Here is an 18345-nt window from a genome sequence, read left to right on the forward strand (position 1 = left end):
TACTCCTGAGTCTTCTGCCAGCTTTTGTGGTAACAAAAGTTTTCGGTTATTGGGTTGTGCAGTATTGGTTGTTGGTCAGGGAGTTTTCAACATGAGCTGAGCCCCCATCAATGCCCCTCACCTCTTCCTCTCAGCCTCTGGCAACATTGCCTCCTCCAGCTCCACCCCTTGTACAAAGCCTCTCACCTCTTCTACTCTGCTTCTGGGAGCATCGCCTCCTCCTCCTGTGAGTTCTTGGTCTGTGGCGACGGCATCTGCTCAGGCTTCATCAGCCGCTCTAGCAACATCTGTATGTGGCCATGATGCTGTGTGTATTCATTCTTGGTACTGAAACCTAATGGTATATACTTCAAAACAATATAATATTTTGTAACAGCTACATTTTAAGTTAAATTGTAAATTAAAAAGTTATATTCATATTCAGATAATAGACCAAAGAGTAATAAAACATATTATGTATGCCGAACTCAGGTTAAAATATCAAATGTTTCCAAAATATTTGATATCCTAGTGTAGTCTTTCAGTCATGATCGCTTTCCTCCTTGAGAACTACGTATTCTAGAATTTAGAATTTCTCTTTTCCCTGTACTTGTTCAAAGTTTTGTTAAATACTGTAAACCTGTAATCAATATATAACTTGTTTTAAGTATTGCATAAATTATATTGCACCATATACTTTCTTGTTTTAAGGGTTTGGTAGAATTCAGCTGTAAAGCCATCTCGTCATGGAATTTTGTTTCTTGCGAGTGTTTTTATTACCAATTAATTTCATTACTTGTCATAGGTCTGTTCAGATTTTCTGTTTCATCTTGGTTGTCTTGAAATGTTGCATTCTTCTAGGAATTTGTACATTTCTTCTAGGTTGTCCAATTTATTGGCATATAGGTTTTCTAGACTACTTTAGTAAGTATTTCTTCCTATGTCATATTAGTTTTAAATATTCCTTTTCAATTTCTGATTTTATTTGTGTCCTCTCTCTTTTTTCTTGATAAGCCTGGCTATGAATTTGTCTATTTTGTTTATCTTCCCAACCAGCTCTAGGTTTCATTGATTTTTTTCTATTGCTTTCTTCTTCTCTCTATATATTTTTTTCCTGCTGTGTTTCTTATGTTCCTCTTTCTACTAACATTGGGTTTCCTTTGTTCTTATTTTTCTCATTTCTTTAGTTGTGAATTTGGGCTGTTTATTTGGGATTATGCTTGTTTCTTGAGGTTGACCAGCATTGGTATGTATTTTCTTCCTATAACTGTTCTGTGGTGTCCCACACATTTTGAACTGTTGTATTTTTGTTTTCATTTATCTCCATGTAGTGCTTGATTTCTTTATGATTAGCTCATTGATCCATTGATTATTGAGAAGCATGTTGTTTAGTCTCCATATATTTGTCTATTTATTAATTTATTATTAATAAATTTATTTCTAGTTTCATACTGTTGTGATCTGAAAAGATGCCTGTCACAATTTATTTTTAGTTTCATACCATTGTGATCTGAAAAGATACTTGTTACAACTTCAGTCTTTTTGAATTTATTGAGACCCTTCATTGTGTCCTAATACGTGATCTATTCTGAAGAAGTTTCATGTGTATTTGAGAAAAAATGTGTATTCTGCTGCTTTTAGGTGGAATACTCTGTAGATATGTTTTTGTCCATCTGATCTAGTGTGTTGTTCAGTGCCTGAGTTTCCTTATTTAATTTCTGTCTAGTCAGTCTGTCCATTGATATAACTGGTATACTAAAGTCCCTTAATATGACTGAGTTGCAGTCTATTTCTTCCTAAGTTCTGTTAGTATTTGTTTTGCATATTTTGGTGCTCCTTTGTTGGGTGTATATATATTTATAATTGTTATATCCTTTTGTTGGATTGATCCCTTTATCATTAGGTAATGTACTTCTTTGTCTATTGTAACATTGTTTTGAAGTCTGATGTATGTACTGCTATTCCTACTTTTGTTCTCCATATTATTTCCATGAAACATCTTTATTCTATCCCTTCACTTTCAGTCTGTATGTCTGTACACCTGATATGAGTCTCTTGTAGGCAGCATGTAGGTCTTTTTTCTTTATTCCTTCTGCCACCTTATGACTTTTGATTGGGGCATTCAATCCACTTACATTTAAGGTAGTTATTGATAGGTGTGGTGTGTACATTTGCCATTTTATTAATTGTTTTCTGGTTGTTTTGTAGTTCTTCTCTGTTCCTTTATTCCTTTCCTAGATTCTTCTCTTGTTACTTGATGGTTTTTAGTGCTGTGATTGGATTACATTAAAATTTTTTGATATCTATAATATGCTTTAGGTTTGTGGTTACTATAAGGTTCATAGATAGTTTCCTAAACATAACAGTCTATATTATTTATGGTTTTTCTATATTGCACACAGTCTAAAAGTATTTATTTTTTATTATCCTCCCTCTTTCATATATTATGTATTAGAAGTCATAACCTACATCATTTGTGTATGCCTTGACTGATTTTCTATTTAGTTCATTTCACTTTTTTTCTGTAACTGCATAGCTTCTTAATTAATAGTTTTTCTACTACCTTACAGTGAGTTTATTTTCACTGATGAAAAAGATTTAGTCTTCAGAACATTTCCATCTACGGAAGTTCCCATAACATCATATAAGGATGGTTTAGTGGTGGTGATTGTTTTAAATTTTGCTTATCTGGGAATCCTTTACTCTTTCACACACACACACACACACACACACACACACACACACACACACACACACACACACACATGTATTTAATATACCCATATTTCATACTGTTATCTGCAACTCTAATCATGGATAAAAGTCCTTGTTCTGAAATCAGGTTTGTCTGAAGGCAATAGAGCTGCTCCAGATTCTCCTTGGTTAGTGTTTCCATAGTACATTTCTCTTTTACTTCTGACCTATGTATTTTATATAATATTGATATAAGACAAGTATCATAGTGGCTTGCTTTTTAATCCAATTTGACAACCCTTTCCCTTAATTGGTGTAATAAAATATTCACATTTAAAATGATGTTTAATTGGAATAAAATCTTTCATCTTGATACCTCTTTTCTATAATTTCCACTTGCTCTTTGCTTTTTTTTCTATTATTCTACCTTTTATTGCTTCAAATGGGCATTTATATAATGCAATATGATTGGTCTTCTATCTATAATGAACACCTTTATCACACCACATAATTATCATTTATTCTTAGTTTTGGATAACTATGTTTTTTAAATTTATTTTTATTCAGGTATCATTGATATACTATTTCATACTCAGGTTTCACATGAGCATCATTGTGGTTACTACATTCCCCATATTATCAAGTCCCCACCACATACCCCATTACAGTCACTGTCCATCAACATAGTAAGATGTTATCACTACATGTCTCCTCTTTCTATACTTCCTTCCCCATGCCAACCCTATATTATGTGCACTAATCATAATTCCCCTTAATTCCCTTATCCATCCCTCCCTTCCCACCTACCCTACCCACCCTCTCCTGTCCCTTTCCCTTTGGTAACTGTTAGTCCATTCGTAGGTTCTGTGTCTGCTGCTGTTTTGTTCCTTCAGTTTTTGCTATGTTGTTATACTCCACAGATGAATGAAATCATTTGGTACTTGCCTCTCTCTGCCTGGCTTATTTCACTGAGCATAATACCCTCTAGCTCCATCCTTGTTGTTGCAAATGGTAGGATTTGTTTTCTTCTTATGGCTAAATAATATTCCATTGTGTATATGTACCACATCTTCTTTAGCCATTCATCTACTGATTGACACTTAGATTGCTTCCATTTCTTGCCTATTGTATATAGTGCTGCAATAAACATAGCAGTGCATATGTCTTTTTGAATCGGTGATCCTGTTTTCTTAGGGTAAATTCCTAGGAGTGGGATTCCCAGGTCAAATGGTATTTCTATTTTTAGTTTTCTGAGGAACCTCCATACTGCTCTCAATGGTTGAATTAATTTACATTAACTCTGGGAGTGTAGAGGGTTCCCCTTTCTCCACATCCTTGATAGCATTTGCTTTTGCTTGTCTTGGATGTTGGCCATCCTAACTGGTGTGGGGTGATATCTCATTGTGGTTTTAATTTGCATTTCTCTGATGATTAGCAATGTGGAGCATCTTTTCATGTGCCTGTTGGCCATCTGAATTTCTTCTTTGAAGAAATGACTGTTCAGCTCCCCTGCCCATTTTCTAATTGGTTATTTGCCTTTTGGTTGTTGAGGCACATGAGCTCTTTATATATTTTGAATGTCAACTTCTTATTGGATATGTCATTTATGAATATATTCCCCCATACTGTAGGATGCCTTTTTGTTCTACTGATGGCGTCCTTTGCTGTACAGAAGTTTTTTAGTTTGATGTAGTCCTACTTGTTCATTTTTGCTTTTGTTTCCCTTGCCCGAGAAGGTTCATAAAAAAGTTGCTTATGTTTATATTCAAGAAATTTTTGCCTCTGTTTTCTTCTAAGAGTTTTATGGTTTCATGACTTACATTCAGGTCTTTGGTCCATTTTTGAATTTGCTTTTGTGTGTGAAGTTAGACAATAATCCAGTTTCATTCTCTTACATGTAGCTCTCCAGGTTTGCCAACACCAGCTGTTGAAGAGGCTGTCATTCCTCATTGTATATTTATGGCTCCTTTTTCATATATTAATTAGCCATATATGTGTGGGTTTATATCTGGGCTCTCTACTGTGTTCCACTGATATATGGGTCTGTTCTTGTGCCAGTACCAAATTGTCTTGATTACTGTGGCTTTGTAGTAGAGCTTGAAGTTGGGGAGCATAATACACTCCACTTTATTCTTCCTTCTAAGAGTTGCTTTGGCTATTCAGGGTCTTTTGTGGTTCCACATGAATTTTAGAACTATTTGCTCTAGTTTGTTGAAGAATGCTATTGGTATTTTGATAGGGATTACATTGAGTCTGTAGATTTCTTTAGGCAGGATGGCCGTTTTGACAATATTAATTCTTCCTACCCAAGAGCATGGGATGTATTTCCATTTATTAGTGTCCTCTTTAATTTCTCTCAAGAGTGTCTTGTAGTTTTCAGGGTATAGGTCGTTCACTTCTTGGTTAGGTTTATTCCTAGCTCTTTTATTCTTTTTGGTGTAATTGTGAGTGGAATTGTTTTCCTGATTTCTCTTTCTGCAAGTTCATTGTTAGTGTATAGGAATGCAACAGATTTCTGTTTATTAATTTTGTATTCTGCAACTTTGCTGAATTCAGATATTAGTTCTAGTAGTTTTAGAGTGGATTCTTTAGGGTCTTTTATGTACAATATCATGTCATTTGCAGACAGTGACAGTTTAACTTCTTCCCTACCAGTGTGAATGCATTTTATTTCTTTGTGTTGTCTGATTGCCGTGGCTAGGACCTCCAATACTATGTTGAATAAAAGTCAGGAGAGTGGGCATCCTTGTCTTGTTTCTGAACTTAGAGGAAAAGCTTTCCTCTGTTGGCTGTGGGTTTGTCGTATATGGTCTTTATTATGTTGAGGTACTTGCCCTCTATAACTATTTTGTTGAGAGTTTTTATCATGAATGGATGTTGAATTTTGTCAAATGCTTTTTCAGCATCTATGGAGATAACTATGTGATTTTTGTCCTTCTTTTTATTGATGTAGTGGATGATGTTGATGGATTTTTTTAATGTTGTACCATCTTTGCATCCCTAGGATATATCCCAGTTGATCACGATGTTTGATCCTCTTGTATTTTTGAATTCGGTTTGCTAATATTTTGTTGAGTATTTTTGCATGTATGTTCATATGGGATATTGGTCTAAAGTTTCTTTTTTTGTGGTGTCTTTGCCTGGTTTTGGTATTAGAGTGATGCTGGCTTCATAAAATGTATTTTGAAGTATTTCCTCCTCTTCTATTTTTCTGGAAACTTTCTGGAGAATGGATATTATGTCTTCTCTAAATGTCTGATAAAATTCAGTGGTGAAGCTATCTGGTCTGGCAGTTTTATTCTTGGGTAGTTTTTTGATTACTGATTAAATTTCATTGCTGGTAATTGATTTGTTCATATATTCTGTTTCTTCCTGGGTCTTCCTTGGAAGGTTGTATTTTTTCAAGAAAGTTGTGTCATTTCTTCTAGGTTATCCAGTTTGTTAGCATATAGTTTTTTCTAGTATTCTCTAATAATTCTTTGTATTTCTGTGGTGTCTGTAGTGATTTTTCCTTTCTTATTGCTGATTCTGTTTATTTGTGTAGACTCTCTTTTTTACTTGATAAATCTGGCTAGGGGTTTATCTATTTTGTTTATTTTCTCAAAGAAGCAGCTCTTGGTTTTGTTAATTATTTCTATTGTTTTATTACTCTCAATTTAATTTATTTCTTCTCTGATCTTTATTATGTCCCTCCTTCTACTGACTTTGGGCCTCATTTTTTTTCTTTTTCCAGTTTCAGTAATTGTGAGTTTACTGTTCATTTGGGATTGTTCTTCCTTCTTTAAATAGAACTGAATTTCTGTATACTTTCCTCTTAGAACTGCCTTCGCTGCATCCCACAGAAGTTGGGGCATTGAGCTGTTGTTTTCATTTGTCTCCATTTATTGCTTGATCTCTGTTTTAATTTGATCATTGATCCATTGATTATTTAGGAGCATGTTGTTAAGCCTCCATGTGTTTGTGAGCCTTTTTGTTTTCTTTGTAAAGTTTATTTCTGGTTTCATACCTTTGTGATCTGAGAAGTTGGTTGGGACAATTTCAATATTTTTTAATTTGCTGAGGCTCACTTTTGTCCTAGTATGTGATCCATTCTGGAGAATGTCTGATGTGCACTTGAGAAGAATGTGTATCCTGCTGCTTTTGGGTGGATTTTTCTATAGATGTCTTTTAGGTCCATCTGTTCTAGTTTGTTGTTCAATGCCTCTGTCTCCTTACTTATCTTCTGTCTGGTTGATCTCTCCTTTGGATTGAGTGGTTGGATAACTAAGTTTTTAAATATTCTGTTCTAAATTATTTACTAATTCAGACTATTGCTTAGCTTTCAGTGTCTTGAGAACACTCATCTCCATGATCTTTTTGCTTATTTACTAAATATGTCTCCCTGGGTCTATTAAAAATGGAAAAGGCAGACTAATCCATAGACTGAACAGTATTATTTCTGCTCACTAAATCACATCAACTTTCCCATCAAGCTTAGGAAGACATTACATTCATCTGCATTTCAGTTGTAATTTGTTTCATTTCAGATTGAAATCCATTTCAAACATGATGGTAATACCTTCCTAAGTGAAAACTGGTACAGTATAAAAGGACCAGAGATCCTTAGAGAAATTTGATTGGATGTGTATTTGGATAGATATGCACCATTGTTTTGCACTTTGTGGAGGAGCTCTTGGGATTTTTCTTTACTATCATGTACTGGATTTTTGGTTACAAATATAAGGACAAAAAGGGAGAACAGTATGTAGAGGCTTTTGAAAAATTCAGAAGGTTTAAATTTAAACAAATTAAATGAGCCCCCAAAATGACACTTTGACAAAATATTTACCATAAAAATAAGTATACATTCATTATTTCAGTAATAAAATGTTTCCCTTTAATAGTAATATTTATGCTTTATACAAGTAAAAATTATGCACAACATTAAATGTTGCCTGAACATTTGAGTATTTTAAAAATTGATGTCAGGTGACAAAATATCTAGGTTTTTATAACAAATAACTGAACCTGAATAAACAATTAAACAAACCTTGTATAACAAAAATTGAAGGAAAAAAATATTTTTCTCACCTAAAACATATCTTGAATGCTGAACTTTTCCCATTCATTACACTTCAGGGCAAGAACACTCAAGATTGTGGAAAAGTGCTGCATCACTCTGGAAATAGGATTAGTAGGAACATTTAAAAAAAAATGTGTGTGTGTGTATGTGTGTGTGTGTGTGTGTGTGTGTGTGTGTGTGTGTTCTTTTTTTCTTCACTGGTGTAGTAGTTTTATTACTCCTTCACCTATTTTTCACCTAGAACAGAGAATACAGTAATAAAGAAGCACTATTCAGAGAAATTACATAGAAGTAACAGAGTTTACTTTTCTTGGACTGATGAAGGACCCACAGTGAGTGGCAGGTTGTATTTTACATATTTTTTTCTTGTTACCTGCATGCTAAGTGTGACTGGGAACTTGATCATTTTCACCCTCACCTTTTCAGATCCCGTTGAAAATTCCAATTTCTTCCTTCCCTAGGAACTTTTCATTCCTAAAAACATCATTCACGCCTCTGCTTCCCAGATTCTTTGTCACCTCTGAGACAGCGGACAGAACCATTTCCTGCAACAGCTGTCTATTGGTTCAGCTACTTCTTTTTTTTCATCTTCTTGGACATACTGGGTTTTTACCTTCTGGCTGCCTTGTTCTTTGAACACTGCATGGAGTCTCTATAGACTATCTTAAAAATGATAAATTATTTATGTCTTAGTTTTCCTTTATTACCAAAGACATAATACTGCCTCTATCTTTCCACTTGTCTCTTTCATACTAGGTTCCAAAACCTCATCTTCATATTCAAGCAAGTGGGATGTATTTGTGGACTGTAAAAAATGAATTCAAACCTAGTTCCTACATTTAATGAGTCTTTCAATTTTAATATATCACTAATAACATTGATTGTCTTGGATTGGTAGCTTTGTGTCTAAATAGATATGAAGTAAATGGATTGACTTTTGGTTTCTTTATTTTCACCCTGATCTGATAATTAGGTTTTTACCTTTTAATTTATACAATTTATTTTATTTGATTGAGATATAATTGGTATATATTAATTTCAGATGTACAATGCAACAGTTTTTCTTTGGAAAGATATTTTTCAAGATTTACTCTCTTAGCAAATTTCAAATATATAATTCAGTACTAACTATGTCACCATGCTCTACATTTCATCCCTAGGAATTATTTATCGTATAACTGTAAGTATTCACATTTTGACCACCTTCAATAATTACTCATACCCCAACCAATATTCCTGACAACCTGTCCTTGACAACCACCAGTCTTTTGTCTGGATGTGTAAGTTTAGATGATTTTTCTTTTGATTTTTTATTTTGTTTTTAGATTCCACAGTAAGTGAGATCATACTGTGTCTGTCTTTGTCTTATTTCACTTAGCACAATGCACTTAAGGTCCATCTGTATTGTCACAATTACAAATTTCATACTTTGGATGACCAAATAATATTCCATTGTGTGTGTATGTGTGTGTATCATGTTTTCTTTGTCCGTTTATCCAGTCATTGTCACTTAGGTTGTAACTATATTTAGATATTATAAATAATACTGTAATGAACATGGGGGTGCAGATATCCTTTTGAATTACTGTTACATTTCCTTCAGCTAAATACCCAGAAGTGGAATTGCAGGATAATATGGTGCTTCTAGTTTGAGAGTTTTTTGAAGACCCTCCATACAGTTTTCCACAGTGGCTGTACCAATTTACATTCCCACCACTAGTGAATGTGTTCCCGTTTCTCTACATGCTTCTTATTTCTTGTCTTTTTGAGAGTAGGGAAATGAAAGTTACCAAGGCCAGGATCCTAATTTGATCCTAATCTACTTGCCTATTGGGTATGTATGATGATGTACTACTTAGCCTACTGTTCAGGCACATGCTTGTATACCTGTTGGCAGTAAGTCATTATTGACAGTGTTGCTATATAAACAGCTCTGCCCAGTTCTGGGGGGAACCAGGAGAGCAAGACAGCAGGAGAGCAGGAGAGCAGATTCTGGGAGTAGAGACAGAGCCTGAAACAGAGGAAGAGTCTGGAGCAGAGGTTGAGTCAGAATCAGAGATGGAGACTTTTTATTTGCAGACTGCCAGGTGCAGATGCGATTCTAATACTTGACCTACCTCAGTGAGAGTAAAGCTTTGTATGAACCCCTTTGTACCAACAATGTTCCATTGTAATTTTTTAGTCTCACCAAATACAGAGTGAACATGCCTTGATTCACTGCAGATCAAAAGATGGAAAAAGTTGCCCTAATGGAAGGGGTATTTCAGTGGACCGCCTCTATGGATGGGGATACACTAGGGTGTACCCCAGTGGGCATATGTTCTGAGGTGGCTGGTTTGCCTCCTAGGGGAGTGGGTCCCTCGTCAGGACTGGGGGTAAGTGAAGGAGATGCCTGAGGCTGTAGAGGAGGCCATTTGCAAAATAAGGAATTCCTTAAAGAAACACAGTGCCCATGAGATGGTAGGAACCATGGATTGGCTATTTCTCACAGTGTTAAGGAAGGCCATAAAGGAGAAGGACATACTCCTGTGAGAAGCACGAGAAGAGGGAGCAAGGAACGAGCGGTGCAAGTTACCATGCAGGAGGTAAAAAGTTTGTTGATGACTGACATGTCATCACTGAGAGGTGCTGTGGAGTAGGGTAAATGGTATAATGGTAGCATAACGTAAAGCATCATGAGAATGCAGACTGTGAGGTGCTATGGGGGAGGTAAAGGAGGTAACAGTGCTATCCACCCAGAGATGGTGGAAGATACATCAGACAAGGATGAGGGTGTGGGAGTGGTACTGGAGGCAACAATACCTTCTTTACTGAAATCCTGCCCCATTACTGTTAAGAAAATAAAGACACAGCAGCCACGGGTTCCTCAGGGAGAGGTGCAGCCCACTACCCAGGTGTGGAGTACTCCAGTTCTGCCCCTATATCCAGGCTGAGCTGGTGGATTTGGGATATTAGTTTAAGTGGAAACCCTCAGAGTCCATGTTAGCCTGGCTCCTTCACCATTGGGATGTAGGGGTGGATGGGATTATTCTGTCTGGGTTAGAAATGAGAAAACTGACTTCCCTGATAATTTCTCCTGCCCTGCAGCAGTGATTACAAAATGTGTACCAGACCCCAGAGACCTATTTCCTCCTCCTTGATTGGCTTATGTTAGTACTTTGTACTGTATGGCCCAATCCGGGGGTTTTACCATATTCTCCCACGAGGTGTTAGACACATGCCAAGCTCTAACAGGTGTTACAGAAGTTGGGCATGACAAATGCCATTTATAACCCAGGAAATCATGAGTCAGATGAGGAGCCATTTACCTCAGGGGTGAGGGATACCATGCTGCCCATGGATTCCCTGTCCCTCTTTGGGTCCCTAGTAGCCATTCTTGCCCCTCACTTAAGGCAACCCATAAATGAGTTTACCCTTACTGTGGCAGATTTGGGGGAGGCTGAAACGATGTGGGCATGGAAGGGAGTGTGGTCCACTACTGAGAGCAAGAGTTTAAAGAGCCCCGTGAAGGTCATGAGGACTCAGATGTGGGTTGATTTGACAAAGGCAGGAGTAGACAGAGAGAAATTGGGTAGAAAATAAAATAGAATTTACTGGAGCTGTGGCAACAGTTGAAGCTGGAGAAGCAGTTTTGGCCACTGAAGACCCAGAAATGGAAGCCAGAGACAAAGCCACAAGTCTGGTCCATGTGTCTGCAGGATTTCCTCCTGGAGAGTAAGCTGACCCTTCCTGGCTCCTCACAGGAAAATGATTGGGCGGTATGGTTTGACTGAGGGGATGGTCAAGGCACACACCTTGGAGGACTGGGTTGGGACTGGAGACCACATGTTGAAATATCAATTCATTGGTCCACAGTGAATGTGAAACGTGTCCTGGCTACTGTTGACTGGAAACTTTACTGATGACATAGTCAACAAACATATATTTTGTATTTCATAGGTATCATATACTGTATTCTACCAAGAAAGAATGCTAAAGAAAAGAAAATGTTTTTTCAAATGTTTACTAATCTCCAAAAATTTTTCCAATGTATTTCATTTTTTTGTTTGTCCTGTAGGTTAAGTGAATGGGCTTGCTCTTCCAGTCTTGCAGGCATGACCTTGTATAGGAACATCTGTATAGGAACATCCCCTCGGTAGACTGTGTGATCCATGCAGGACAAGTTTACTTGCTTTCCCCATCACATCCTCAAAACTGGTTTGATTAACAAGGAAGTTATTATATTATTTTTGATGAAGAGCTTGATATGCAACATTTAACAACTGTCTGAAATAATTTTACAGGTAATAATCTAATTCTTACATTGCTGATCTTTAAGAAGTTCAGTTGACACTTTTACTCTGTGACCTTATTTATTATTAAATTGATGTTGATGTTGTGTTTGAACCAAATTTAGTCAAGAAGAGAGATTAAAATTAACTTTGTACAAAGGTAAAAGGGAATAGATTTCAGTGAATTGCCCATAAATATAGTATTTTCTGTTTATATTTTACTATGAATAAGAACCAGGATTTACTTAGAAAAATATATCTGATTGAAAATGACATCTTCTAATGGTAATATTAGTATATTAAATAATATGGGCATCAAGTTTTCCAAAATACTATGTATTTCAATAAGTTGTTTAATATTTCCAAATGAATTACTGCCACAATGAAATAAGCTAATTATCATTGGTGCCCATTTTAATGACTTTAAAAAACAACTTTCTGAATTTAAATATGTAATCAAAAATATGTAGCAGGAAATTATCAAAGCTGAGATTAAAATCCACTTCCTTAAAGTGATAAAACACAAATTGGTTTCCCTTCTAAAGAAATTCTGATATGAGTTTTCAATTCCAATGGATAACTATTTTGTCACTTGTTAATGCATATTTTATTGTTGTCTGTGCAGAATAAGAGCATTACAACTGTATTTTAAATCATATCAGGGGTTGACATCCACTCTTTTATCTACAGACCTGCAAAATTCAGAGTTTAGTCATGTTGAGTAAGACATCAATTAGAGAAATCATTCTTCTGGGGCTTACAAATGACCCAGAGGTACAGGCTGTGATACTATTTTTTATGTTGTTCACTTACTTACTGAGCGAAGGTGGAAGCCTATCATCAACCTGTTAACACTATCAAATGTTTGTTTCAAGACACCCTGTGTTTCTTCCTCAAGAATTTCTCTTCGTCAGAAATTTCATTCACAAGAGTCCGTATTCCTAGATTTCTTCTCAGCATTGATACAGGAGACACAGCCATTTCCTACAATCCTTGTATGACACAGATTTTTTAAAAAATCCTTCTGGGGGCCACAGAGATTTTCTTTCTGGTTGTAATGTCCTGTGACCACTATGTGGCTATCTGCAAACCTCTACATTATGTAACTATCATGAGTAACAGAGTCTGCAACCGGCTTGTAATCAGCTCCTGGCTAGCTGGTTTCCTCGTTATCTTTCCCCCAGGGGTTATGGGACTCCAACTGGATTTCTGTGACTAACATTACTGGCCACATCCCTTGTGACTCTTCTCCTGTGCTCCTGAAGGCTTGCACAGACACAAAGTGTCTAGAGCTTATGGATTTCTCTTAGCAGTATTCACACTCATGGTAACTTTGGCTGTGGTGATTCTCTCTTCCACATTCATCCTGAGAATAGTTCTGAAATTCCCTCTGTCCAGCAAAGGAAAAAGGCCTTTTCCACTTGCTCCTCCCATGTGATTGTGGTTTCCATTTCTTATGGGAGTTGCATTTTCATGTATACAAAGACATCTGCACAGGAAGGTGTGGCTTTGAGTAAAGGTGTAGCGGTGCTTAATACCTCCATAGCTCCCCTGCTGAATCCCTTTATTTACACTTTAAGGAACCAGCAGGTGAAACAAGTCCTAAGGACTTCACTAAAATAATGTCCTCAAACAAGCACTAATCTTTATGAAATCTGTAGATGAAACCACACACACAACAGACATAAATCACTGTCCTAAGTAATAGGCATACCTAAGAAAATAAAGCACACAAAGGCCCCTTCCATTATAGAACTTCCTTCTAGGCAGGGGACCCAAATGATAAAAAGCCAACATAATAGACAAGCAAATTACCTAGGGCTTTCATAAGAAGTAAATGTTTAAAAAGGATTTGAAGAAAAGTAGGATAAAAATATAACTAAGTAGGGTCATCAAAGATTTCACAGTCATTATATGGCTCTTTTTTCATTTCTTTTTTCAACATTCAAATGCACTTCTCTGTATTCTTTAACTTTATCTTCTCTGTCATTTTCCCAAGTTCATATAGTGATCTGTTTCTCACATGTCAACCATAGGGGAGTTGTGAGATGTGACTTTAAATAGGTATTCATCTTTTTTAACTTTCAAAGTTCAGTAGCAAGCTCTAGAAAACCTATCCCAATCCTACATAAAAATAAATGATTCAAAATAAAATTCACAGCAACCCACAGTTAGTGAATGGGATGGGACCTAACTTCAAGGCTTAGAAAACTATGCTTTGTGATTATTTCTAGCAATGGGCACTGTCTCCTTCCTACTTTTCCTCCCTTAGTCTATTGAATCAGATATTCTGAATCTGTGTGGGGAAAACACAGCTGTTAAACAATGATCTTCTACTGCAAATATTGGTTATTTCAAGCTGTCAGGTTGCTTTGCCACCAACTCTGCTCCACCAGAAATATTTATCTATATCTTTTCAGATCATTTACCTTCTTTAAACAATAACTGGAATTGTGAGAGGCAGCTGCTGGGAAAAGGGATCTTCTTCCCTGGTGCTATGAACAGGGTTGTTAGGGATGACTGCTCTTACAGTCAATGCAGTGACTTTACTTTTTAATTTTTTGAAATATCATATTCTCAGAAAATACACAGAGATAGGACATCACAAAAACTCCATCTGTGAAGTCACTGAAAATCAATGCTGGTTTTTACACACCTATTTAACATGCACATAAGAATCAGAGGACACCATTTTACTGGTACTCAAATAAGGGCACTTCAAAGAAAACCACTCTCCTTTTCTGTTTTCAAACAATTGCTCCAAGCAGCTCAAACTATTTAATTAATAGAAATGGAAATATTGCAACTAAATGTGAAATTCAGGAATCTGAAAATTAAATATTAAAGAACTCAGTATTTAGATGGAAAAACAACAAAAATAAAGATAACTTGTAAATTAGCAAAAATAAAAAAACAGTAAGTTTTTCACAATCTAATTACTGAAAAACAACTGCCATTATAATATCGCAGAAATGTGATACTAATAAAAACATTGTAAGAGTAAAATATTCCAAATGCTGACTATGTTTGAAAATATTCCAAAATGTTGACTATGAGATAGAATGTAATTATGGTACTATATGCAATTATATACCCTGTTATTTTAAAGTTTTTAGGATATAATATTAATTGGCAAATATTCATAAGGCAACAGATAATCCTAATATATATTTTAACTATGGGAGGAATTACTGAAAAATCTCTGAGAGCTGTGCCTTCAGAACATTCCCAAGATTGTATTAATATCTTATTGCATGCAGAAACCTTACATGCATAAGCCATTCATTTAAAGTAGTCATGTGTGTATGTATCTGTATTATTTCACACACTGTAGTTTATTCATTACAGAGAGTTCACTTACCAAAATACAAAGTGGATAGAACTGAAAATAAAAAGAAAAGAGTCAGGTCACTGACCATAATTGCAAATGAGTTGCATAATTATTTCTTCAAGAGTGAGGATATGACCTCAGAATCCTTCTTAACACAGTGAAAACACAATAAGATTTGGCCTGTGAGATGAGATTTATTTGTACCCTTGATGTCATCCAACACACTCACTTGTGGAACCCAGAAAAGGAAGAAATTTCTCCCAGGTGACTAAGTGAATCCATGCAAACTGAGATCTGCATCCCAGTTCAGATACCTTCCCTTACACAGGGCTGCCCAATTACTAGGACCTTCCCTGGTCAGGGCTCCTAAAATAATTCATGCTTTCCAATCTAAACTAATCACAGCTAAACTAATCAAAAAATGACTCACTTTTTATTTGATATCAGCTTACTGACTGAGTCTTGACAGGGTACTCCCAGGCATGCATCCAATCAGAAATGACTTTGTCTGAATCTTCAGGCTACTGCCCTCCCCTGCTTACAGTTGCTGACACCTCCAGCTGTTCAGATGAAGCTAGGGGCCACTTGATGGCACAGAGCTTGGTGTCCTTAGTGCCTTTTTCCTCTTCCTTTTAGTGCAGCTTCATGTGGAGTTTCCCAGAGGAGGACATGAAAGGGCCCCTTTTTAAACATTGTGGTAAAAACAATGTGAAATGCAACCTCTTAAATTTTCAGTGTACAATGCAGCATTGTCAACCATAAGCACAATGTCCTATGGCAGATTTCCCCCTCTCAGTCCCTGGCAACCTCCATTCTACTTTCTATTTCTGTGATTTTGGCTAATCTAGGTACCTCATATAAGTAGAATCATATAGTATTTCTTCTTTACTGACAGGTGTATTAAAATCAGCATATCTTCAGGTTCATTAATAATGCAGAATGTGTCAAAATGTCCTTTCTTTCTAAGGCTGAACATTATTCCATTGTGCATGTCCACCACATTTTCTTTATCCATTCACCTATCAATGGCAACTTCAGTGTTGCCATATCTTGCCTATTGTGTTTAAGGCTGCAGTGAACACAGGAGTGCAGATATCTCTTTAAGATTCTGATTTTAATTCTCCTGGATAAACACCCAGAAGTGGACTTGCAGAATGATATGGCAATGCTAGGTTTAGTTATGTGAGGAAATAACATACTGTCTTCTCTAGCTGTGGCACCATTTTAGATGGCTACAGGAATGCACAAGATTTCTCATTCTATCAACCCTTGTTATTTTCTGCTTTTGGATATATCTCCATCTTAAAGGGAGGGATGAGAAGGGCATTTTATTCTCTATCATATATGTAAGGATTAAAAGTATCCATCTTTTGTATTTTGTTTTGTGTGAAAATGGCCATTCTTAAAATGTAGGATATTAAAACAACCATTTCTCTAGAGAAATCCAGAAATATGTACATATATTTTAATAATGAAAGTTATGATCAGTAACTCCTTTTGTGGAAATTTGTTCTCAAAACTTAATAGGACAATAATGCCAAGATGTCTATGTGTGTCTATGTTTTCTATCATTTTTATAAGAGGGGAATTTAAATGCTCACCAGGTTGAATTGGATTCATTATGGCATAAGAGGCATAAACAATTTGAGGAAAATAGGAAGTGCATATGTAGAAGGAATTTGTTTAAGTATCTCAGGTACTTTCTGTGAGAATAAAATCATTACTTGAAAAAGTAGGTGCAGATATTTATGCTTGTCTCACTGATTTATTGTTTGTCTTCATTTTTTCAGTACATAAGGTCTGTCAAAAATCATCCACCAGAAATGAAAATAGCACATCAGTAACAGATTTCATCCTCCTGGGTCTGACCAGTAATCCAGAAGTGCAGGTTGTGATTTTCCTCTTTTTATTTCTCACATATGTTCTGAGTGTTACTGGAAATCTCACTATCATTGTTCTCACCCTGCTGGATTCCCACCTGAAGACCCCCATGTATTTCTTCCTCAGGAATTTCTCCTTCTTAGAAATTTCATTCACTTCTGTGTATAACCCTAGATTTTTGATCAGCATCCTAACTGGAGACACATCTATTTCCTACAATGCTTCATCCTCCTTGGTTTGACAGAGTTTTTCCTTCTGGCCTCTATGTCCTGTGATCGCTATGTGGCCGTCTGCAAACCTCTACATTATACAACCATCATGAGTAACAAGATCTGCTGCCAACTTGTAGTTGGCTCTTGGCTGGCTGGCTTCTAGGTGACCTTCCCTCCACTGACCATGGGGCTGCAGCTGGATTTCTGTGACTCCAATGTCATTGACCACTTCACCTGTGATGCTGCTCCTTTACTGCAGATCTCTTGCACAGACATCAGTACTCTCGAGCTCATGAGCTTTGTTTTAGCTGTGCTTATGCTAATGTACACATTGGTGATAGTAATTCTCTCCTACTCTTACATCCTCAGGACAATTCTGAGAATCCCTTCTGCTCAACAAAGAAAAAAGGCTTTCTCAACCTGCTCCTCCCACATGATTGTTGTCTCTCTCTCTTACAGAAGCTGCATCTTCATGTATGTGAAAACATCAGCAAAGGAAGAGGTTGCTTTGGCAAAGTGGGTAGCTATGTTCAATACCTTTGTTGCTCCTATGCAGAATCCATTTATTTATACTTTAAGGAACCAGCAGGTGAAACAAGCACTTAAGGATGTTGCGAGAAAGATACTTTCCTCAAATGTATTGATCTGGTTTCAGTTTACAACTACAATATCCACCCAACAATTTTTGCCAGAGAACCAATAAAGAATAAATTGTTTTGTTCCTTCTCTCTTCTTATTTTTATCACTTCTCAGAAATATTACTTTTTATGCTATTTTGGATTCAGTTTTCTTGCAAATTTAAGCACAAAATACTATGGAATGATCTGTATCATTTTACTTTGGTACCAAGGAAATGACTAGTCATATCCTATATTAATGTATGCACTTCAAATATTATACATTGTTTTGGTATTT

At 36.2% G+C, this 18345-nt stretch overlaps 1 protein-coding gene across 2 annotated transcripts in view; it reads left to right on the forward strand.

Annotated features, from left to right (window-relative positions):
- Window positions 1-18345, forward strand: part of LOC118909968 (olfactory receptor 6C2-like) — a 62721-nt gene that overhangs the window by 18997 nt on the left and 25379 nt on the right. The window contains exons 2-4 of one of the 2 annotated variants that reach the window (XM_057486770.1): window positions 11793-12018; window positions 17128-17225; window positions 17890-17946. The gene's annotated coding sequence lies outside the window, so the exon portion shown is untranslated. The remainder of the gene's footprint in view (window positions 1-11792; window positions 12019-17127; window positions 17226-17889; window positions 17947-18345) is intronic. The other variant, XM_057486771.1, reaches the window with a different exon arrangement.

The sequence above is a fragment of the Manis pentadactyla genome, chromosome 10, assembly GCF_030020395.1.
Source record: "Manis pentadactyla isolate mManPen7 chromosome 10, mManPen7.hap1, whole genome shotgun sequence".
Taxonomy (NCBI): domain Eukaryota; kingdom Metazoa; phylum Chordata; class Mammalia; order Pholidota; family Manidae; genus Manis; species Manis pentadactyla.